Source organism: Globicephala melas, chromosome 7 (genome assembly GCF_963455315.2).
Source record: "Globicephala melas chromosome 7, mGloMel1.2, whole genome shotgun sequence".
NCBI lineage: Eukaryota > Metazoa > Chordata > Mammalia > Artiodactyla > Delphinidae > Globicephala > Globicephala melas.
This window is the reverse complement of record NC_083320.1, coordinates 51,106,284-51,131,800: the sequence shown is the minus strand read 5'-3', so window position 1 is coordinate 51,131,800 and position 25,517 is coordinate 51,106,284.

The window sequence follows — 25,517 nt, the reverse complement described above, 5'->3', positions numbered from 1 at the left end:
ATATTGGCAGGATCCTGTTTGAAAAGCAACAGAGGATTATTCCATGTGTTTCCTTTTATTCATTCAATTATGTTAAGTTTAAGGGGGTGAATTGAAGTTAGGTATATGTAAAATACTTCCCTTTGCATTAGGCATTTGGGGACTGGAAGTCAGTGTTACAGCAAGTACATATTTGGGATTGTCTCAGACCCTGTGTGAAGTATGTCTCTCCCTGAGCAGCATGTACTGGCAGTGTCAACAGTAACTAAGTAAGTACCAGCTGAGCTGCACTCCTTGTAAAACAATCCAGTTATGGTGAGCATGAAGACCTTAGCCCTGGTGATAATTTCCAGAATGAAATGTTCACAGGATGAAATGGAAAAACAGCAGCAGCTCATCCTTTTCTCTGTCATCCTTGTTTATGGAAAGCTAAAAATGTGAAGCAGCCTCCCTTGTTCATGTTTCCCAAGCTTCAAAGAGACATATATGGAATTTGGCCTAATGAGTTAGCATTTCTAGGCAAGTTCTATACAAATGGTTTTCTACTGTTTGAACAACTAGTCACTTGTTCTGGATTCAAAGTCATTTACTTAGAAAGAAACACACCAATTTAATCAAGTCGTTAACTCAAGACAATGTTGAGTGATGGTAGAATCTCACTTTTTAGTTGTTTATCATTTGATTGGTCTAGTTTTGTATAGTTTAACAGAGTCAATGTCTCTCAGGTCTTTATGCCTAATTTGCTCTGGCAGGATAGTTCTTTATATTAATTTATGCTTATTTCCTTCGTATTCTTCTCACTGCAATTAGAAGATACTAGTCAAGATTTATAATCCCTTGTTTCAGGATTATGATGCAGGGCTGATTATCCAACACTAAAAAAGAAGCAGCTGCTCTCCCAGACCCCACCCTTGAGACGGCTCCACTTTGGCCCTCATCTTTGGACTGTTGTATGAGCAAACCCACCACCACCACAAGACAGCAACTACAACCTTTCCATCATGGCAGGATACCTGGAGATATGGGTATGGTGCAGACCAGGCACCCACAGTTCAACTCTGATGACATATATAGAACATGGGCTAAGAAGAAGGACTTCCATAGAACGAAGACCACATACCCTTTCTTTAGGATTATTTTCAGGAAGAGGAGGGACAACCTCTGTGAACTTCAAAGTTCATGTAAAAGTAAACAATCTGATAGAACTTCCTATCACTGGGTCAAAAGGAAATTAAGGACTCTGCAAAGGATGATGACTAAAAGAATTTGGAGGGTCTTAAATTTGTAGTTTTCCCAATGTTTTTTTTTATTTTTCATGTCCATCTGTTTTCCTAAAATGAACGTTAGTGACACACATAAAAGATCTGTGTACTTATCTTGAGGGTCAGCTAGTAAGATTGTGCCTAGTGCTTAGACATTCTTGGGAGATTAGCCTAAGGAACAGTGTGGGAAAAGGCTGATCTCTTGAAAATAGAAATTCCCATGCAGGTTGACTAATCCTATGACACAACTGAGGTGAGTTTTTAATTCATTCATTGTGAATTAAATGTATAGAAATGTAGATTTTTAGTTTAAAACTGAGCTTGTTCACCATTTGCATCTGATGCTCATCAAAATGAAATTTTCAAAAAAAAAATTAAAAACACAACTCTGACAAATATAAAATCAGCAAGTGTCAAAGATTAATTTAGTTAATTATTTAAGGGAACCAGAGGGATAATAAAGCTAATTTTAAAATGTGCTGATCTACAGATTTAATGTGATCCCTATCAAATAACCCATGACATTTTTCACAGAAGTAGAACAAATAATCCTAAAATTCATATGGAACCATAAAAGACCCAGAATTGCCAAAGCAATCCTGAGGAAAAAGAACAAAGCAGGAGGCATAACGCTCTCAGACTCCAGACAATTCTACAAAGCCACAGTAATCACATCAGCATGATACTGGCACAAAAACAGATATGGATCAATGGAACAGAACAGAGAGCCCGGAAAAAAACCCACACACCTACGGTCAATTAACCTTCGACAAAGGAGGCAAGGATATACAATGGGAAAAAGAGGGTCTCTTCAGCAAGTGGTGTTGGGAAAATTGGACAGCTGCATATAAGTCAATGAAGTTATAACACACCCTCTCACTGTACACAAAAATGAACTCAAAATGGCTTAAAGACTTAAACATAAGACATGACATCATAAAACTCCTAGAAGAGATCATAGGCAAACATTCTCTGACATAAATCATACCAAGGTTTTCTTAGGGCAGTCTCCCAAAGCAATAGAAATAAAAACAATCAAACTTACAAGCTTTTTCAGAGCAAAGGAAACCATAAACAAAATGAAAAGACAAGCTATAGAATGGGAGAAAATATTTGCAAATGATGAGACTGAAAAGGGATTAATTTTCAAAATATAAAAACAGCTCATATAACTCAATACAAAAAAACAAACAACCCAATCGAAAAATGGGCAGAAGACCTAAATAGACATTTCTCCAAAGAAGACATATAGATGGCCAACAGGTACATGAAAAGATTCTCAACAGTGCTAATTATTATAGAAATGCAAATCAAAATTACAATCAGGTACCACCTCACACCAGTCAGAATGGCCATCATTAAAAAGTCTACAAATGACAAATGCTGGAGAGGGTGTGGAGAAGAGGGAACCCTCCTACACTGTTGGTGGGAATGTAAATTGGTACAGCCACTAAGGAACACAGTATGGAGGTTCCTCAGAAAACTAAAACTAGAATTACCATATGATCCAGCAATCCCACTTCTGGGCATATATCCAGACAAAACTATAATTCAAAAAGATACATGCACTCCCATGTTCATAGCAGTATTATTCACCATAGCCAAGACATGGAAGCAACATAAATGTCCATTGACATGGACAGATGAATGGATAAAGAAGATATGGTGCATCTATACATTGTAATACTACTCAGCCATAAAAAGAATGAAATAATGCCATTTGCAGAAACATGGATGCAACTAGAGATTATCATACTAAGTGAAGTAAGTCAGAAAGAGAAAGACAACTACCACATGATATCACTTATATGTGGAATCTAAAATATGACACAAATGAATCTATCTATGAAACAGAGACAGAATCACAGATGTAGAGAACAGACTGGTGGTTGCCAAGGGTTGAGGGAGGGATGGAGTGGGAGGTTGGGGTTAGCAGATGTAAGCTACTATATATAGAACGGATAAACAACAAGGTCCTACTGTATAGCACAGAGAACTATATTCAATATCCTATGATAAACCATAACGGAAAAGAATATAAAAAAGAATATACATATATATGTGTACAACTGAATCACTTTGCTGTACAGCTGTGATCAACACAACATTGTAAATCAACTATACTTCAATTAAAAAATTGATTTAAAAATGTGCTGGACAGGCAGAAATATTATAATTTTTAAAAAAGAATACCAAATTAAGATTGTTAAATTTTAAAATCTTGTGTTTTAATCTTTTCTACTAGACAGAAACCATTTACATTTCTATAGGAAAAACTCATTTGCAATGCTATGGACAAAGATAATTTGAATTGCTATCAGTTTTCTATAAGTTAACATTTACTTTCTTACAGTTGTAAGATACTCTAATTAACGGGAATATTAAGTCAAAACAAACTATATACCCTTAAAGAATCAATCTTTTGCCTATTCCCACTTTGGGATTTTTCTTTTTACTGTCCTGATTAATTAATTATATTTTCCCTCAAAATGAGAAATACAGAGTGATTCCTCCTGAGCTGTGATTCCAATAAGGGAGTGAAATTATGACACAAATATTTCAGTATTTATTTTATGTAAAACTAAAAACCAGTATTGATTTTTTAAATTTTAAAAGTGTTTTCAGAAGTCAAAACAAAATAGTTAATAAAACTAAATACAAAATTTATGAAAAATTACAAATTGCAAAATAAATTTATAAAATATGTACAAAACATTTTGTCAGCCTACTATAAATTAACATAAAATGTAAGGATAATAAAAATATTAAATCAGACTCATAAAATGCTGAAAGTTTAATTAATCATAAAACATAATATTCAATTTTTAATAACAAGAAAAATAAAGCCCTTGAACACTGGTATAGTTAAGTGGCAAGGTTGCTTTTGTGTAAATTGTTACAGATATTGAAAAAGGATTTTTGACTTTTAATTAGTCAGGGTAATGTGAAGTGTTAACTCCAAACTGAGGATTGCAGCAGTATAAAAGGATGCTTTCTAAATGAGGGTGCCATTGCTTAATGCAAAATTTTAAAGGAGTATAATTACTCTCTGGGAATACATCAAGATATAAATGATACCAACTCTATTCCCTATCCCTCAGTGCTGGCTACTTTTAAGATTTTCTCTTTAATACTGGTTTGCAGCACTTTGATTACAGTTTGCCTTGGAGTGGTTTGAGTTTCTTGGATAAAATTCTTGGATCTGTGGGTTTACACTTTCATCAAATTTGGAATTTTTTACTCATTATTTCTTCAGTTGTTTTTTTTTTTTTTTTCTGTCCTCCTACCCCTCCTTTCCTTCTGCAACTCCAACTGCTGTATGTTAAACTTTTATATTGTTCCTCAGGTCACCGAGGACCTGTTCTTCCCCCTTAGCCACCCTCTTTCTCTCTGCTTCATTTTGAGTATTTATATTTCTTTAATTTATAATTTTTTTAATTTTTTAATTTTATTTATTTTTTATACAGCAGGTTATTAGTCATCAATTTTATACACATCAGTGTATACATGTCATTCCCAATCACCCAATTCATTACACCCCCCCACCCCCCACGGCTTTCCCCCCTTGGTGTCCATACGTTTCTTCTCTACATCTGTGTCTCAACTTCTGCCCTGAAAACTGGTTCATCTGTACCATTTTTCTAGGTTCCACATACATGTGTTAATAAATGATATTTGTTTTTCTCTCTCTTTCACCCTGTATGACAGTCTCTAGATCCATCAACGACCCAACAAATGACCCAATTTTGTTCCTTTTTATGGCTGAGTAATATGCCATTGTGTATATGTACCACATCTTCTTTATCCATTCATCTGTCTATGGGCATTTTGGTTGCCTACATGACCTGATTATTGTAAATAGTGCTGCAATGAACATTGGGGTGCATGTGTCCTTTTGAATTATGTTTTTCTCTCAGTATATGCCCAGTAGTGGGATTGCTGGATCATATAATAATTCTACTTTTAGTTCTTTAAGGAACCTCCATACTGTTCTCCATAGTGGCAGTATCAGTTGACATTCCCACCAACAGTGCAAGAGGGTTCCCTTTTCTCCACACCCTCTCCAGCATTTGTTTTTTGTAGATTATCTGATGACACCCATTCTAACTGCTGTGAGGTGATACCTCATGGTAGTTTTGATTTGCATTTCTCTAATAATTAGTGATATTGAGCAGCTTTTCATGTGCCTCTTGGCCATCTGTATGTCTTCTTTGGAGAAATGTCTATTTAGGTCGTCTGCCCATTTTTGGATTGGGTTGTTTGCTTTTTTAATATTGAGCTGCATAAGCTGTTTACATATTTTGGAGATTAATCCTTTGTTGACTTGTTTGCAAATATTTTCTCCCATTCTGAGGGTTGTCTTTTCACCTTGTTTATGGTTTCCTTTGCTGTGCAAAAGCTTTGACGTTTCATTCGGTCCCATTTGTTTATTTTTGTTTTTATTTCCATTACTCTAGGAGGTGGATCAAAAAAGATCTTGCTGTGATTTATGTCAGAGTGTTCTGCCTACGTTTACCTAGAAGAGTTTTATAGCATCCGGTCTTACATTTAGGTCTCTAATCCATTTTGAGTTTATTTTTGTGTATGGTGTTAGGGAGTGTTCTAATTTCATTCTTTTACATGTAGTTGTCCAGCTTTTTCCAGCACCACTTATTGAAGAGGCTGTCTTTTCTCCATTGTATATCCTTGCCTCCTTTGTCATAGATTCGTTGACCATAGGTGCATGGGTTTATCTCTGGGCTTTCTATCTTGTTCCATTGATCTATATTTCTGTTTTTGTGCCAGTACCATATTGTCTTGATTACTGTAGCTCTGTAGTATAGTCTGAAGTCAGGGAGTCTGATTCCTCCAGCTCCGTTTTTTTCCCTCATGTCTGCTTTGGCTATTCGGGGTGTTTTGTGTCTCCATACAAATTTTAAGATTTTTTATTCTAGTTCCGTAAAAAATGTCATTGGTAATTTGATAGGGATTGCACTGATTCTGTAGATTGCTTTGGGTAGTATAGTCATTTTCACAATATTGATTCTTCCAATCCAAGAACATGGTATATCTCTCCATCTGTTGGTATCATCTTTAATTTCTTTCCTCAGTGTCTTATAGTTTTCTGCATACAGGTCTTTTGTCTCCCTAGGTAGGTTTATTCCTAGGTATTTTATTCTTTTTGTTGCAATGGTAAATGGGAGTGTTTCCTTAATTTCTCTTTCACATTTTTCATCATTAGTGTATAGGAATGCAAGAGATTTCTATGTATTAATTTTGTATCCTGCAACTTTACCAAATTCATTGATTAGCTCTAGTTGTTTTCTGGTGGCATCTTTAGGATTCTCTATGTATAGTATCATGTCATCTGCAAACAGTGACAGTTCTACTTCTTCTTTTCCAATTTGTATTCCTTTTATTTCTTTTTCTTCTCTGGTTGCCATGGCTAGGACTTCCAAAACTATGTTGAATAATAGTGGTGAGAGTGGACATCCTTGTCTTGTTTCTGATCTTAGAGGAAATGCTTTCAGTTTTTCACCATTGAGAATCATGTTTGCTGTGGGTTTGTCATATATGGCCTTTATTATGTTGAGGTAAGTTCCCTCTATGCCCACTTTCTGTGGAGCTTTTATCATAAATGCATGTTGAATCTTGTCAAAAGCTTTTGCTGCATCTATTGAGATGATCATATGGTGTTTATTCTTCAGTTTGTTAATATGGTGTATCACATTGATTGATTTGCATATACTGAAGAATCCTTGCGTCCCTGGGATAAATCCCACTTGATCATGGTGTATGATCCTTTTAATGTGTTGCTGGATTCTGTTTGCTAGTATTTTGTTGAGGATTTTTGCATCTATATTCATCAGTGATATTTGTCTGTAATTTTCTTTTTTTGTAGTAGCTTTGTCTGGTTTTGGTATCAGGGTGATGGTGGGCTCATAGAATGAGTCTGGGAGTGTTCCTTCCTCTGCAATTTTTTGGAAGAGCTTGAGAAGGGTGGGTGTTAGCTCTTCTCTAAATGTTTGATAGAATTCACCTGTGAAGCCATCTGGTCCTGGACATTTTGTTTGTTGGAAGATTTTTAATCACAGTTTCAATTTCATTACATGTGGTTGGTCTGTTCATATTTTCTATTTCTTCCTGGTTCAGTCTTGGATGTTATACCTTTCTAAGAATTTGTCCATTTCTTCCAGGTTGTCCATTTTATTGGTATAGAGTTGCTTGTAGTAGTCTCTTAGGATGCTTTGTATTTCTGCGGTGTCTGTTGTAACTTCTCCTTTTTCATTTCTAATTTTATTGATTTGAGTCCTCTCCCTCTTGCCCTTGATGAGTCTGGCTAATGGTTAATCAATTTTGTTTATCTTCTCAAAGAACCAGCTTTTAGTTTTATTGATCTTTGCTATTGTTTTCTTTGTTTCTATTTCACTTATTTCTGTTCTGATCTTTATGATTTCCTTCCTTCTGCTAACTTTGGGTTTTGTTTGCTTTTCTTTCACTAGTTCCTTTAGGTGTAAGGTTAGACTATTTGAGATTTTTCTTGTTTTGAGGTAGGATTGTATTGCTATAAACTTCCCTCTTAGAACTGCTTTTGCTGCATCCCATAGGTTTTGGATCGTCGTGTTTTCACTGTCATTTGTATCCAGGTTTTTTGGGGTTTTTTTTGCGGTATGCGGGCCTCTCACTATTGTGGCCTCTCCTGTTGTAGAGCACAGGCTCCAGACGTGCAGGCTCACTGACCATGGCTCACGGGACTAGCCGCTCTGTGGCATGTGGGATCTTCCTGCACCGGGGCACGAAACTGTGTCCCCTGCATTGGCAGGTGGACCTTCAACCACTGCACCACCAGAGAAGCCCTCTAGGTATTTTTTGATTTCCGCTTTGATTCCTTCAGTGATCTCTTGGTTATGTAGTAACGTATTGTTTAGCCTCCATGTGTTTGTGTTTTTTAAGTTTTTTCCTCGGTAATTTATTTTTAATCTCATAGTGTTGTGGTCCGAAAAGATGCTTGATATGATTTCAATTTTCTTAAATTTACTGAGGCTTGATTTGTGACAAAGATGTGATCTATCCTGGAGAATATTCCATGTGCACTTTAGAAGAAAGTGTAATCTGCTGTTTTTGGATGGAATGTCCTATAAATAACACTTAAATCTATCTGGTCTCTTGCGTCATTTAAAGCTTCTGTTTTCTTATTTATTTTCATTTTGGATGATCTGTCCATTGTTGTAAGTGAGGTGTTAAAGTATCCCACTATTATTGTGCTACTCTCGATTTCCTCTTTTATAGCTATTAGCAGTTGCCTTATGTATAGAGGTGCTCCTAGGTTCAGTGCTTATATATTTATAATTGTTATATCTTCTTCTTGGATTGATCCCTTGATAGTTATGCAGTGTCCTTCCTTGTCTCTTGTAACATGCTTTTTTTTTTTTTTTTTTTGCGTACGCGGACCTCTCACTGCTGTGGCCTCTCCCGTTGCAGAGCACAGGCTGTGGACACGCAGGCCCAGCGGCCATGGCTCACGGGCCCAGCCGCTCCGCAGCATGTGGGATCCTCCTGGACCGGGGAACGAACCCACGTGCCCTGTATCAGCAGGCAGACTCTCAACCACTGCACCACCAGGGAAGCCCTGTAACATTCTTTAAATTCTATTTTATCTGATATGAGTATTGCTACTCCAGCTTTCTTTTGATTTCCATTTGCATGGAATATCTTTTTCCATCCCTTCACTTTCAGTCTGTATGTGTCCCTAGGTCTGAAGTGGGTCTCTTGTAGACAACATATAGGTGGGTCTTGTTTTTGTATCCATTCAGCGAGCCTGTGTCCTTTGGTTCCAGCATTTAATCCATCCACGTTTAAGGTAATTTTCGATATGTATGTCCCTATGACCATTTTCTTAATTGTTTTGGGTTTGTTTTTGTAGGTCCTTTTCTTCTCTTGTTTTTCCCACTTAGAAAAGTTCCTTTAGCATTTGTTGTAGAGCTGGTTTGGTAGTGCTGAATTCTCTTAGCTTTTGCTTGTCTGTAAAACTTTTGATTTCTCCATCGAAACTGAATGAGATCCTTGCCAGGTAGAGTAATCCTGGTTGTAGGGTCTTTACTTTCATCACTTTAAGTATATCATGCCACTCCATTCTGGCTTGTAGAGTTTCTGTTGAGAAATCAGCTGTTAACCTTATGGGAGTTCCCTTGTATCTTATTTGCTGTTTTTCCCTTGTTGCTTTCAGTAATTTTTGTTTGTCTTTAATTTTTGCCAATTTTATTACTGTGTGTCTTAGCGTGTTTCTCCTTGGGTTTATCCTGTATGGGACTCTCTGTGCTTCCTGGACTTGGGTGGCTATTTCCTTTCCCATGTTAGGGAAGTTTTCGACTATAATCTCTTCAAATATTTTCTCGGGTCCTTTCTCTCTCTCTTCTTTTGGGACCCCTATAATGTGAATGTTGTTGCATTTAATGTTGTCCCAGAGGTCTCTTAGGCTGTCTTCATTTCTTTTCATTCTTTTTTCTTTATTCTGTTCCACAGCAGTGAATTCCACCATTCTGTCTTTCAGGTCACTTATCCATTCTTCTGCCTTGGTTATTCTGTTATTGATTCCTTCTAGTGTAGTTTTCATTTCAAGTATTGTATTGTTCATCTCTGTTTGTTCTTTAATTCTTCTAGGTCTTTGTTAAATGTTTTTTGCATCTTCTCGATCTTTGCCTCCATTCTTTTTCTGAGGCCCTGGATCATCTTCACTATCATTATTCTCAATTCTTTTTCTGGAAGGTGGCCTATCTCTCCACTTCATTTAGTTGTTTTTCCGGGGTTTTATACTGTTCCTTCATCTGGTACATAGCCCTCTGCCTTTTCATCTTGTCTATCTTTCTGTGAATGTGGATTTTGTTCCACAGGCTGCAGGATTGTAGTTGTTCTTGCTTCTGCTGTCTGCCCTCTGGTGGATGAGGCTGTCTAAGAGGCTTGTGAGTATTTCTATTTCTATGTCTTCAGGTTTATGGATTTTTTCTTTAATATTTAATATGCTGTTAATATCATTCAATGAAATTTTCAATTCCAATATTTTTTAGCTATAGAAATTTTATTTGGTTCTTTTTATATCTTCCATTTCTCTCCTCATTGTGTTTCTGTTTTTCTTAGAATCTTTTAACATATTTATAATAGCTGTTTTAAAGTGCCTGTTTGTTAATTCCATGTTTGTCATTTGGCGGACTGTTTCTATTAGCTGATTTATCTATTGGTTATGAGACATATTTCCTTGCTTCTTCACATGACCAGTAATTTTTTAATTATATGCTGGACGTTGTGATTTTGTGTCATTTAGTGCTGGATTTTGTGGTATTCCTTTAAAAAGTTTTGGATATTGCTTTGGCAGGGTAAGCTACTTGCAGATCAGCTTGATCCTTTCAAGGCTTCCCTTTCAGTTTTTCATATGCGTCTATAGTAGCCCTTAATCCCACAGCTCACCCTGAACCTTCTGGTTTCTGGTTTCTCTAATGAAATGACAAGTGTGTTCAAGACTTCTCCACTCTGACTGATGTTACATCAAATGATTCCCAGGTTCATATGAGTTCTGCGGATAGTTCAATTACAGCTCCCTAGTAACTATCTTCTCTCAGCAGCTATTATTTGTCTGGCCATGTTGAATTTCCCCTTACCCACCAGGGACCAAAGACCACCAAAAACCTCAACGCAGACTTCTAGAGCTCATTCTCTGCACAGCTCCCTCCTCTCTGGTAATCTTCCTTGCAAATTTTAGTTGCCTCAGCCTCCCTCATCAGCTCTGTCTTCTCAACTCTTTGCAACTGCTAGGGTCTGTTTGTGTTTGCACCCCCTGTGCTGCAGTCCAGAAATTGCTGGGGTAAACACGGGGCTCATCTTGTTTAGTTTCCTTCTCTCAGAGAGTAGTTATTCAATGTATAAAAACAGCTGTTTCATCTATTTTGTCCAGTTTTCTAGTTGTTTGCAGTACGAAGGTAAGTTCCACAAGCAATTGTGCTCTCATAGAAGTATGGGGAGGGGGAAGGGTAAGCTGTGACAAAGCGAGAGAGAGGCATGGACATATATACACTACCAAACGTAAGATAGATAGCTAGTGGGAAGCAGCCGCATAGCACAGGGAGATCAGCTCGGTGCTTTGTGACCACCTGGAGGGGTGGGATAGGGAGGGTGGGAGGGAGGGAGATGCAAGAGGGAAAAGATATGGGAACATATGTATATGTATAACTGATTCACTTTGTTATAAAACAGAAACTAACACACCATTATAAAGCAATTATACTCCAATAAAGATGTAAAAATATTCCAGAATAAAAATACTATGCCAACAAAAATATTGTGTTTTCTTACCATCGTATATTGGAATAGTAGAATGCCAACAAATGGTATAGCAGCCACTATGTCTGGAGAAAGTAGACCAACTTCCCAGAGTTGACTAGAGCCCACTTCGGCTCTTGCTAGTATTTCGGATCTGATGAGATTTTTCTGGGATTCCCATTCAATGTCTGGCTTAGCGGACTCCTCCTTACAGCCCACTACTAAGGGCTGTGGCAACTCCAAATTGAGCATGTGGAAATTTCTGCAGATGGAGAAGGGGCTGCACACAAGGTGCTATCACAGGTCTTCTTGGTCTGAATATGCCCTATTGCTTTCCACTTTATGGCACCCATGCCACTGTGGCATGGAACACTCTTAGAGGCTGCCTCCATTTAGAATTCCAGGCCCCAAACAAGTGAAAGTTCCTTTCTGCCCATAGCACTGAGCTACTTGAGACTTTTCTGCCATCTAGTTTATTGTCCAACCCACCTTCTCTCCACAGGGGGAGGAGGCAGGGCAGGGCCCTGTTTGGAAACTCATCTATGATTCACTTACTTGATCTACTACCTTTAGGATCCTTTCTACATGCTTTGGACCGAATTATGTACCCCCAAATTCATATGCTGAAGCCCTATCCCCCAGGGCAGCTGTGTTTGGAATAAGAAAGTAACTAACCAATTACAAGTATGGAAATTGAATCTGTGATTTAAAAACTCTCAACAAGCAAAAGTCCAGGATCATATATGGCTTCACAGGTGAATTATATTAAACATTTAGAGACTAGTTAACGCCTATCCTTCTGAAACTATTACCAAAAGTTGCAGAGGAACACTTCCGAACTCATTCTACAAGGCCACAATCACCCCAATACCAAGACCAGACAAAGACACCACAAAAAAAGAAAATTACATGCCAATATCACCAATGAACATAGATGCAAAAATCCTAAACAAAATACTAGCAAACTGAATCCAACAATATATTAAAAGGATCATACACCACAGACAGCTACATGTAAAAGAATGAAATTAGAACATTCTCTAACACCACGCACAAAAATAAAGATGGATAAAGATCTAAGTGTAAGATCAGATACTATAAAACTCCTAGAGGAAAACATAGGCAGGACACACTTTGACATAAATCACAGCAATATGTTTTCAGATCTGTCTCCTAGAGTAATGGAAATAAGAACAAAAGTAAACAAATGGGACCTAATTAAACTGAAATTCTTTCGTACAACAAAGGAATCCATAAAGAAGATGAAAAGACAACCCTCAGAATGGGAGGAAATATTTGCAAATGATGCAACTGACAGGGATTAATCTCCAAAATAAAGAAATAGCTCATACAGCTCAATATCAAATAAAACAAACAACCCAATAAAAAAAATGGGCAGAAGATCTAAACAGACACTTTTCCAAAGAAGACATACAGATGGGCAAAAGGTACATGAAAATGTGCTTAATATTGCTAATTATTAGAGAAATGCAAATCAAAACCACAATGAGTTATCACCTCACACCTGTCAGAATGGCCATCATCAAAAAGTCTACAAATAATAAATGCTGCAGAGGGTATGGAGAAAAAAGAACCCTCCTACACCACTGGTGGGAATGTAAATTGGCACAACCACTATGGAAAACAGTATGGAGGGTCCCTAAAAAACTAAAAACAGAGTTACCATATGACCCTACAAGCCCACTTTGGGGCACATATCTGGAGAAAACCTTAATTCGAAAAGATACACGCACCCCAGTGTTCACTGCAGCACTATTTACAACAGCCAAGACATGGAAGCAACATAAATGTCCAACATAGGAATGGATAAAGAAGATGTGGCATACACACACACAATGAATATTAGCCATAAAAAAGAATGAAATAATGTCATTTGCAGCAACATGAGTAGACCTAGAGATGATCATACTAAGTGAAGTAAGACAGAGAAAGACAAATATCATATGATATCACTTATATGTACAATCTAAAAAAATGATACAAATGAACTTATTTACAAAACAGAAAGAGACTCACAGACATAGAAAACAAACTCATGGTTACCAAATGGGAAAGGGGGGGTCAGGGAGAGATATATTAGGAGGTTGGGATTAACATATACACAGTACTATATAGAAAATAGATAACCAACAAGGACCTACTGTATAGCACTGGGAACTGTACACAATATTTTATAATAAGGGAAAAGAATCTTAAAAGGAATATAAATATATATTACTGAATCTCTATTCTGTATACCTGAAACTAACATGATATTCTAAATCAACTATACTTCAAAAAAAAAAAAAAAAAAAAAACAGAAAACCCAGGGGAAAAAAGTAACTAACATAAGAGTGGAGCCCTGATGTGATAAAATTAGCATATTTATAAAGAGACACCCATATCCTTTTTCTCTCTTCCACATGAGGACACAAAGAGAAGGCAACCACCTGCAAGGCAGGAGAAAGGGCCTCACCAAGAACTCAATTAGCGGGCACCTTGATCTTGGACTTCCCAGTTCAGAACTATGAGAAATAAATTTCTGTTGTTTAGCCACCCGATCTGTGGTATTTTGTTATAGTAACCCAAGCAGTCTAAGACACCACACCTAAGGAAAGCTTTGTTACTTTTTTGTTTCCTTTCTTTAGACTTGAAAACTGCCCTCCCATCATCTCCTGTATCCTTCATATTTAAAGGTTTTTAGTAAAAATACTTTTCTCAGCTTTCTAGGCTTTTTTTCTTGACATTTAAAGGAGAGATTATGAAATTAAAAACAAAAACAAAACAAATACAAAAATCTTCTCTATCTCAATCTCTTGCTGGCTCTTGAAATTGAAAACTAACTTCAAAACTGTTTTTACTGAAATTGATTTTAGGAACATAATTTTGGAAGCCAAAAGCCAAACTCTGACTACTGATTCTTTTTCTTTTTTAATTATATAATCTTAACCCTCCCAGAGGTAATGAAAGCTCTTGTTGAATAGGGGATTTTTAAAAATAAATACAAGGAAGTGCTGAAAACTATAGTAATGTATTTCAAAATATTATTTCACTACACAAATATAAGATTTTCTAACCATGCATAAAAAAATAATAGAGAAGAACTAGGTAACACCAAACAATAGTTTTTTTTAAAAAGTAGTATTCTGTTCTAAGCTACTTCTCCTCTCTCTCTCTAGCCCACTGATACTGCTAGACCTTAGATTACAAAATACTTTTCTTTCTTGGCAGAGTCTCTGGTATGGAGTTCTTATGGGCAGTACGTGCTTGGCCTCCACACTGGTCTCAGGATTGCTGCCTGGGGACCTGGTGTGCAGGAGCTCCTCTAGGTGAGTCTACTGATGGTGGTAGAAAGTCTATTCCCCTCAACAGTATTATTATTTTATGTGGTGTCTAGGTAGAGTAGCTTTTATAGTTTTCTCAGGTCCTATCTGTAGCGCCAGATGTTATATGCTTCTTGATATCCTCTTCAATTTCTTGAGAGAATTAGAATAATATCTTCCATGAGCAGTTTTGGGACAATCCATATGACATTCCATTGGGTCACCTGGAAATATCACCTTTTACTACAAGATTAGCCAGTTTCCTACAATTCAATTCAAGCATCTTCCTACTCCTTTCCCTGAGTTTTTTTTTTATATATCCACTATTTCCCTGAGAGATTCTAAGATTGCTTTTATCCTCTTCTTTGAGGAGAGATTTAATTTTTTTTTTTTTTTTTTGGTATGTGGGCCTCTCACTGCTGTGTCGTCTCCCGTCGCGGAGCACAGGCTCCGGACGCGCAGGCTCAGCGGCCATGGCTCACGGGCCCAGGCCCTCCACGGCATGTGGGCTCTTCCCAGACCGGGGCACAAACCCGCGTCCCCTGCATCGGCAGGTGGACTCTCAACCACTGCGCCACTGGGAAAGCCGGAGATTTAATTCTTGATTCCTTTTTTTCTAGAGTCTGTGTACAACTTCCCCTCAGGGAACAACAGACTCTTTTGCAAATATACTTACTGTTTGTCCTGACATGTTATAATTTTGGATGAACATGCAAATTAGGTCTTTAACAAGTTGGTTAAAATGACGGAAAGGATTCATCGGCTCACATAACTGGAAATTGACATATAAGTTGGCTTCAGGGTTGGTTTGATCAGCCGCTCAATCGTTTCTTCAAGGATTCAGTTTCCTTTTATCTCCTGTCTCTTGCAGGTTCAGCTTTTTTTTCTTTTTTTTTTTTTTTTGCTGTACGCGGGCCTCTCACTGTTGTGGCCTCTCCCGTTGCAGAGCACAGGCTCGGGACGCGGCTCTGGACGCGCTCACGGGCCCAGCCGCTCCGCGGCACGTGGGATCTTCCCGGACCGGGGCACAAACCCGTGTCCGCTGCATCGGCAGGCGGGCTCTCAACCACCGCGCCACCAGGGAAGCCCAGGTTCAGCTTTTTCTTAAGCCTGGTTCTACTTTGTGGTCATAAGATGGTTGTGTCAACTCCCACGGCAATGTGTTTCTCCATGCACATCTAAGGAAGACGAGGGGATCGTTTCCAAGAGTGCTCTCAGAAGAGGGAGGACGCTTTTTCTAAAGAAACCACCAGAAAACCTCTCCTCTGATCTCCTCAGCCTGAGATCAGTCATCGTGGAACAAATAACTGAGACCAAGGAGGGGCTTCAGCCACTTGCTCCATGGCTAGTGTGAGATGCCCAGGGGAGGTGAAGATATCTGAATGAAAACTGGAGTAGTGACTAAGGAAAGGGAGAGTAATTTGGAGAGCCAGCCACAATGTCTGCTCTAACTCCTCAGAAGAGAATAAATGTCTTGAAAGGGCAAAAAAACATGCTAAGTATTTACTTATGCCAGGCCTTGCGGCAGCAATATATGTATTTCTCACACTATTGGGGAGCATCTACCTAGCCTATTACCTCCTTTCTTTGAGAATTTCCTTGCCCTCAGGGATGGGCTCTGATAGCCTGTTTGTTGAACAAAGGTCATTGGAGTAGGGATAGACATTTGGTCTAGACTAGGCCAATTGTCTCTTATCTTTAGGAATTTTGAAATGAGATTCAAACTAGTTAGTCTCTGTGGCCTGTGGGAGCAAACATATAACATTGGAAGCTGTGGGGTAGCTGTTTTTTGTATGTACACAGAGAAACCAAGAAAGAGAGTTTGGGCCGAGAAAGGAGAATGAAATAGATTATGAGCAGGGAAAAGCAGAGTTAAGGTAGTTATTTGACTCTAAAGAGGGAAAGACAAAGAAAAGCCTCCTTGGTTCTTGAGGACTTTCACATTCATGGTTCAGTTACTCCTTAAGCCCATTATCTGTGGAACAGGTTGTTAAATGGAGCCCAAAGACTAATATAATAGATTCCAAAGAATAATTCCACCCCCACCCCACCCAATGATCCAGATACTGAAGTGAAGTGCTATGCATAATGCTGAGGGATAACAAGATGCTTCTGCTGGCTTGATCAGGTACCCCAGCCGGTATAAGGATGAAAAGTTTGCAGAGTAGAGAGATTTCTTTGTGTGAGCTTTGTATTCTCTTCTCCATCCTCACAGACATAGAAAGATACTTTATTTTCACCTCAGGCCAATAAGCGAAGACAATGGGGAGTTTTTGATATTTGTGTCCTGGAGATTGAGGGAGACAGACAATGGTGCTTGACTTAAGTCTAAGAAGTTAAAGTCAAGAGCTGTAAAGAGACTCCACTGTGATGGTATGCATTTCCACTCCAAATGGCTCGTGGGGACAAAATGGGACCTCTCACAAACGTGAGCTGACCTGGGTCATCTTAAAAAGGAATCTTCCAAAAGGACAGCCTCAGTGGTTTATGATACACGAAGAAATGGTGAGTTCCTGGATGCTCAAAACAGAACTATCCAGGAGAGCACTGCCAGCCATGGTCCCTTTCCTCTAGTCGCTCTTTTCCCAGGCTGACTTGGGAGAGGCCAGAAATGTGGCTTACACTGTCGGAGAGGAGACAGAGGATGAGTTGCTTCCAAAGCTAACTTTCTCCCCTCCCTGCCTGGACCTCCATTCTGGGAATGGGGAGAACTTGACACTGAATAAGATTTCAGATAATTTATTTCTTTACTGAACTGGACTTCATCTTTGCAATTATTAGACTAGACTGGAGCTTTTAATGCCAAAACATAATCTAAGAGTGAGTATAAAAGCTACGGACCTACTAAAGTTTGATCTTTAACAGTGAGAAATAATACATTTACTTTCTCTTTACATTTTATTACTGATGGAGGTGTCATAAACATCATTTAAATGACGCTGCCAGGTAGACATGATTATCTCAGTAGGAATTCTTTTCTCCACTCTGTGATTGAGGAAACTGAGGCTCAAAGAGCCTCATGGGATGGCAGTGACTCATGAAATGGACTTTACAGGATGAATAGGTTTTCAGTAAGCTGCGTGGAGAGGAAGGGCACTGTAGGAGAGAAAAGAATGAAGAAGCTGAGGCTGGATAGGGTGTATCCCAGGAACTGTGGGAATACAGTTTGGGTACAATATAAGTTCTGGGCAGGGGCAATGTAAGATAAGTCTGGAAACATTTTAGAGCAATAGAGCAGCAGTTCTTTAACCCCACTTTCCCCCCATCCCTCCTCTACAGTTGCCTCCTTCTCATTCTCTGAAGAAAAATGAAAATATCCCTTCCATTTGATCTATGCGAGAATGCACAATTCGGAAAGTAGGGATTATGTGCTAGAATCCCATAAGGTATAGGGAAAAATTTCAAGAGCTTCTGAGATAGGTAGACCTAGTTGCGAATCCATTACGACTGTAACAACACATTTTCTCTGAAACTATTTTCTAGTCTGTAGAGCATGGAAATTACCCTAGAGGACTACTGTGAGGGATAAATAAAATACAGTAAGATGAAAACGAGGCAGAGACATAAAATAACTGCGTGATCTTAAGTAAATCATAGACGTTGTAGGTCTCAGTCCCTCTGTTTGCCCATCCCATTGTGTTGTCAATGACACTACACGTCAGTGTTTGAAGTACCTAACAGTCAAGATTGTTTTTTTAGGCAAAGCAAGGTATTCATTTCTTGTAAATGTCAAGTCTAACTTTTTGTTTTAGTTACATAAGAAAGGTCCTTTTGGGGATGGTAATAAGGACATTTAAACTGAAAGTTATATATATTGGGTCTGAAAAATTTTTAATGGCCTTATTTAAAATGAATGGAAAGGTACTTAAGGAAGGTAGCAGTTGTAAGCTTTCTTTTCTTAGGAAATCAATACTCATAAAATTCAAGGTTGGAATTGAGAATTAAAACCCACAGTGAGTTTATTTTAAAACATGCAGTCTGTCATCTTTATTTTCCCTTTGGATAACATAGTGTTTATACCCTGAGGTCTATTTATGTTACTGCAACTCTTTCCCTGACTTTGAAGTGAACTTTGTTTGGTGCTAGAATCAGAACCTTAGGGCTTAGAGATCATGTAGTCCAACCCCCTCATTTAAAAAGAGTAAATTGAGGTCAGAGAGGAAAGTGAATTGCCCAGACACCTCCTCCATTTCCTCCGAGTTGAGTTGTAAAATGGAACCTCCTGTTGTTCTTAACCACAAGGTCCAGCTCTGAAAGCACAGGAGTCGTCTTCCCCCTGCTCATCCCTCACCTCAGGCCTTGATCTTCCATAAACCTAGACAGTGCCTGGCGCTTAGCAGGCACTCTGTCTACAGTTCTTAAAAAGAGGAATTGTATTTAACTATGAACAGAGAATTTCGTCTCAACCGAGTCTGATCAGAAACTCTCTGGCATTCTTGGTGTGACTTAGGAGAATCACTAATTACTGGTTAAAACAAACAAAAAACCCTGCTGCTCTTCTCCCAAATGCATGCTTCATGGAGCTGCCCGTGTGACAGTCAGTTCCCGAGCCAATCAATGCCTGCAATTGGAAGCCCCCTACTCTTGAAACTTCTCATCTGCAGGTTCATTGAATACCACCATCTCCTCTGCCCAGGCCATCTTAAAGCATCCAGCACCTCTCATCCAACTGGCAAGCACATAGATTTGTTGTCACAGCTCATTGTCAGGTCCGAGAACTGCCCAGTTCTTTGGGCTGTCCCTTCAGGGTTCGAGAAAACAGATTTCCTTTATGCTTATATTTTAAATCTGGCTGTCCCAAACAAGCTTCTGTATTTACAAGAAGTCTGTTTATTTCTCTTGGTGTGATTCAGATACAAACAGAGACTGATTTTATTTACATAGTTATCTTTAAGGTTATGTGGATTGTAGAATGAGTCATAGACAACGAAAACATAAAGTGAGTAGAACAAACCAACTTAGAGGGTTTGTAATTGTGCAGGTTTTGTGTGAAGAGGAGATAGCTAAATCTGCGCTAGCAGTAGGCTTCCTGTGTGCTCTGTGTAGGAGAGACCCGCTGTTCCCCTCTTTACTAGGGTGGGCACACTAGTCATCAGGCTTGAAAGGCAGCAATGGGCACTTTTACCTGGAGTTCCTATAATGAGAGAAAGATACCTCCCCGGAGTCCCTTTTCAAATTCCCCCAAGGCCAGTTCTGCCCCTCGCGCCACCTCGTTCACAGATGATCTAGAGCAGTGCGTCCCTAACTGAGCCCAGGTGCCCAGGAGCCCCCAAGGGAGAATGTTGTCGAGGAAAGCACAGTGCCATCTGTTGGACATCACGCCAACTACTATTACTAGTTGTTCAGACCAAACTACTTAATAAATAGAACTCTTAGGTATTTCTTTTGCCTTAGAGGCCCAGTGAAAAATTTACTGAGACCTCAGGGAATCAAGAGCCAAGAAAGTTTGGGAACCTCTGAACAAAGGTTAAGAGATGTCAGGAAGATCACAACTGACAAAGGAGCTAGGAAAAAAAATCCCAAGCCTTCCACCTTTCTATTTATTGCTTACAGACTCCCCCATTTTGTTCTCAGCTATGTAAACAAAGGCAGATGTTCGTGGTCAGGAGCCAGTCTCCACCTTCAATGCCTGTTATCAATTTACTGCTACTTTACTGGTTATGAACCCTTTCTATGTATATCTCAGTATCTATATTGATAGATATTTATCTGTATGTGTGCATATATATTTTTTTTTCCTAGTGACGTCTCAAAAATTATCTTTAAAATTTAAAGACATGAGTTTCATGTTACAGAGTGTTCTAGAATTGAAGCTGTGGAGTTCTCAAACCCTAATTGACGGCCGTCACTGGGAGAGGTACAGATATAGAATCAATCTCATCCTAGGTGACTGTCAACTTCACAAGCTCTTTGATGACTTATTAAGTCCATTTATAAAGCAAAAAAATCTGCAGGTATTACTGAAGTTTTGTGTTTATAAAATATTCTGAGATGCTCAGATAAAAGGTGTGACAGGAAATGCCAAGTATGAAATAAACAGTCCCATGGGTTCACATCTGATCCCATTCAATGTGATGGAAACTTGTTAATTGAAAACTCCCTTGATAAGAATTCTGTTCTCATCAGCTATGCCTTTTCTCTGAAATTTGTTCCTTTTTTCTTCTTTTACCATGCCTTGAAAATGGCTGGTATTTATAACCTGCAAGGGAGTCATTGAGCAGTTACTTAAGGGAGACCTGCACAAATACACTTTCCTCTCTACCAGGTAAAGGTCGTGTGAGTGTGTGTTTACATGTGCTTATCCCCTCCCTTTTAGTATTTGTCCATCAAGGAAATAGATGTTAGGAAAATGGCTGATAGTTTAATCTCACCACTACCAACAAAAACAGTTCTATTTTGGTCTGCAATGCTCCCTTATTTTGGAATGTTTTCTAGGTAGTATATGGTAATTCAAAGAGATCAAAGTAAATCTCTGCCTAATTCACACAAGCCTTCATAATAATGCTTTCAGAGCATGCCCATGCCTAGGTGACAGTCACCCACTAAGCCTTTATTTCAGCTAACTTTGAATGGGAGACAGGATCTTACACATCATGTTTTTCATAAACAACACTTCTCCTGATGAAGAAAATAAAATGATCCTCAATCCTAGCAGACAGATAAACACTACTGAAATGTTGGCATGTTTCAGTCGAGGCTTTGTCTATGCATATTGTTGTTTATACATTTTTTGTTTTGTTCATCGCCTTTTGTCACAGGTTCTTGTGGTAACTTTAATTACCATTCACTCCAATTCAGTCAACACTTAATAATTAACACTTTTCTTTTTTGCACAAACTGTTTAAAAGGCCAATTTAAGATAATTTTAGATATAACTAAATTGAAGTTGTGAGAGTATAGATTTAAAATATTTTTGAAATTTCCATCTGATATGTTAGATAATTTTATGATTATTGACTCACTCGGTAATTAACTCTAAAGCTCATACCACCAGCTGTTCATATTGCTAAACCTTAAGATGGATTTTGGGCCAAAGCAATTTTGATCAGCTGTTTGAGTTAGAATAATTAGAATTGATGTGTTTTTCCATTGGATAACTGTGCTCTTACCAAGCAAGCTCTTGAAATTTCACTCAGTTCATGAAGCCTGACTGGTTTCATCTGGGACAGGCAGTCATTTTCCCCATACTCAACTACTTAAAAATATTATAAGTCCCCTGATTTATTAAATCACAACATGCATTCATACATAGAATTAATAAATATTAGTTCAGGGCTAGTCCTAGATGAAATTCATGAAGTTAGATTGTCTTCTGCTCAAAATTGTTTCTATTTTGAGTCTTCCTTTCCTGTGCCCAGGTGACTGAAATCTAATATTGCTGCTTGTAGCCTGACGAATGTCTCTCATGCCCCACTCAGCTCTCCTTTCCAGGCAAGGCTTGTGCTTTGGATCTTTTCTGAACATGATTCCTGGCACCCACAATCACCAGTCAGTGGTGGGTCTCCTGCTGGCTGAGGGTCCTGTCAGATGGTTGCATCGCTAACCTTATTGCATTTTGCTAAAATGCAAATCATTGATAAATGCTTCACGAGAAGTTTGTCAGGCTAAGATGACAGAGAAAGACCCTGAGCTCACCTCCTCTCACCAACACAACAAAATCCCAACTATATGCAGAGCAACCATCAATGAAAAAGACAATATCTTTTACAACTAAAGACATAAAGAAGGAACCTCAGTGAGATGAGTAGGAGGGGCAGACCCGCGATATAATCAAATCCCATTACCCCTCCCCCATAGTGGGCAACCCACAAACTGGCAAATAATTATATTGCAGAGTTTCTCCCACAGGAGTGAGAGTTCTGAGCCTCATGTCAGACTCCTCAACCCGGGAGTTCGGCACAAGAGCATCTGGCTTTGAAGGCCAGTGGGGCTTGATTGCAAGCACCCCACAAGACTGAGGGAAATAGAGACTTCACTCTTAAAGGACGCACACGAAATCTCACACGCACCCAGACCCAGGGCAAAAGCAGTAATTTGATAGGCACCCGGGCCAGACCTACCTGCTGGTCTTGGAGAGTCTCCTGGAGAGGCGGGGGTGAGACGCGGCTGCGGCTCACCCCGGGGACATAAACCCTGGACAGTCAGCTGCTTGAACACTCTTGGTGGCTCTTTAGTGCCAAGACCTAGCACCATCCAACAGCCTGCAGGCGCCAGTGCCGAGACGGCTCAGGCCAAACAGCTAACTGGGCAGAGACACAGCCTCACCATCAGCAGACAGGCTTTCTACAGACTATGAGCCACAGCTGTCTCTGGATCTGCCTCTAGACGCATCCCAGCCCACCAGAGGGCCAAGACCCAGCTCCACCCACCAGGGGGCAGACACCAGAAGCAAGATCTTGCAGTGCAGGCTAGACCCACCCCTGGGACCAGCGGGGCCCTGGCCCTGCTCACTAGCAGGCCAATGCAAGCTTTACCCTGGACCCTGGACCCAACTGTGTCAGGAACCATGCCCCTGCCCCCTCAACAATCTGAACCAAGCTCTGGGATCCCTGGGTCCTGCAGTTAGACTCCAGGAACCATCTCTGCCGGCAAGTAGTCTGTCACCAACCCCAGAATCTGGCTTCACCTGCCAGTGGTGGGGAGCAACAGCCCCAGAGTCTTTGGGACCCGAACTCCACCCACTAGTGAGCCAGCGCTAGCCCAAGGGGCCCCTAGGGTTCTACAGGCCCACCTCATGACCAGACCCTGCTAAACAGCATCCAGCAGCATCCACACAGGCAGGGCCTTGCAATCAACCAGACTAGGAACCGACCAAGCCTACCAGACCACCCAAGTAGTCAGTCCACCACAACAGAAGGACTCATGCAGCTCTCTTAGGAGGAATCCCTAGAGCATACACCTTGGGTGATAAGAGGGGAGTGCACTGCTGGAATGCACAGGACGTCTCCTACAGAGGGCCACTTCTCCAAGGTCAAGAAACGTAAGTGACCTACCACATACATAAAAATACAAATAGCATCTTAGACGAAATGAGGCAGCAGAGGAACATGTTTCAGACAAAGGAACAAGATAAAACCGCAGAAGAACTAAGTGAAGTGGAGATAGGCAATCTACCCAAGAAAGAGTTCACAGCAATGATCATAAAGATGATCCAAGAACTCGGGAGAATGAATGCTTCATGAGTGTTGCCTCCTGAATTAGTCTCCATTTAATTCATAGAAGCCTTTCAGAACCTTAATCCCTAAAACAGATTGTTTGGGGTATAAACTCTAGGCAATAAGGAAGGAAGTGTTAAGCATTTCGAAGGGGAATGGGGGAGAGAAAGCTACATTCATGTGATACTGGATTTCCAATATGCCTGTTTGGGGTCCAATTCTTAGAGGATGACCTTGACATGAGAATCTGTGGGCAAGAGATTTGTTACGGCAGAACTCATAGGAGAAGCCAGTAGAGGTGTAGCAGAAGCTAGACAGGTAGGGGAAAGAAGCTAAGGAAGGGAGCAGTTTTAGGTCAAGTCACAGCCCTAGTCTAACCCTATAGGTAGTTGTGCGAGAGTTTGTCTTGTCTTGAGGGAAAAGAGCTGGGCTTTCACTCTTCCACACCAGTCAGTCAGTGGCCACAGGCTGCCCTGTGGCGGACATAAGCTCCCTGGCGCTTCCTGCTCCATGCAGGTACAGCCAAAGGGGTTCCAGTAACCAAAGGAGAGTCCTCTGAAAATTGCAGCTGTGAGCTGGCAACAGTACAACATATAGAAGCCAACATGGCTCCATAAGACTATCGAAGGACATGTGGGTGGAGTACCATCTGTGTCCACTGCAATGACATAAACTTGCGAGGGCGCATGGTGGGTGACCGATGTCTATGCAGCCAGGCCTTGGGCAGGCTCGTAGCCTTCTTCCCAGGGGTAATCACAAACCACAACAAGATATGGAATAATACAGGCACCCTAGAAGTACTCCTTGTGCCTCCTCCCAGTCAATAGATCCTTTAAGAAGATAACTTGTTCCCTGATTATAGTTTTGTTTGCTTTTTAGCCTTATATAAATGAACTGTACAGTATGTATTCTTGTGTGTCAGACTTTTGTATTCAACTTACTGTGAGATTCATCCATGTCTTAGCATCTAACGGCAGTTCATTCTTTTTCATTGCTCTGGAGTATTCCATCATACGGCTGTTTCACAATTTATTTTGGCGCTGATGGGCAATTGGATTGTTTCCAGTTTGGGGCTATTATAAGCAATGCTATTACAAATTTCTGGTAAGTGTATTTTGAGGCCCAAATAGCTGCATTTCTGGGAGGTATGTTGGGTAGATACCTGAGAGTAGAGTTGATTGCATAGACTATGCATATATTATGCTTTTGTAGATACTGCCATATATATAGTTTCCCAAAGTGATTATGTCATTTTACCTCGCACCAGCTGTGTATGAGAATGTCAGTTGCTCTACCTCCCGAAAAATACTTGATAGTCTCAGTCTGTAATTTTTAGCCATTCTGGGTGTGTTGGTTGTTTTTTAAATGGTCATTAAATTGAAAATTCACAATTAAAAATTTTGCAGAAACTTTCCTTGAATCCAGTAACCGCATTTTGAGAAATGCTGATATTGGTGAGTTAACTACTCTTCCCACACATAAAATAAACGCTAAATATTACTATTTAT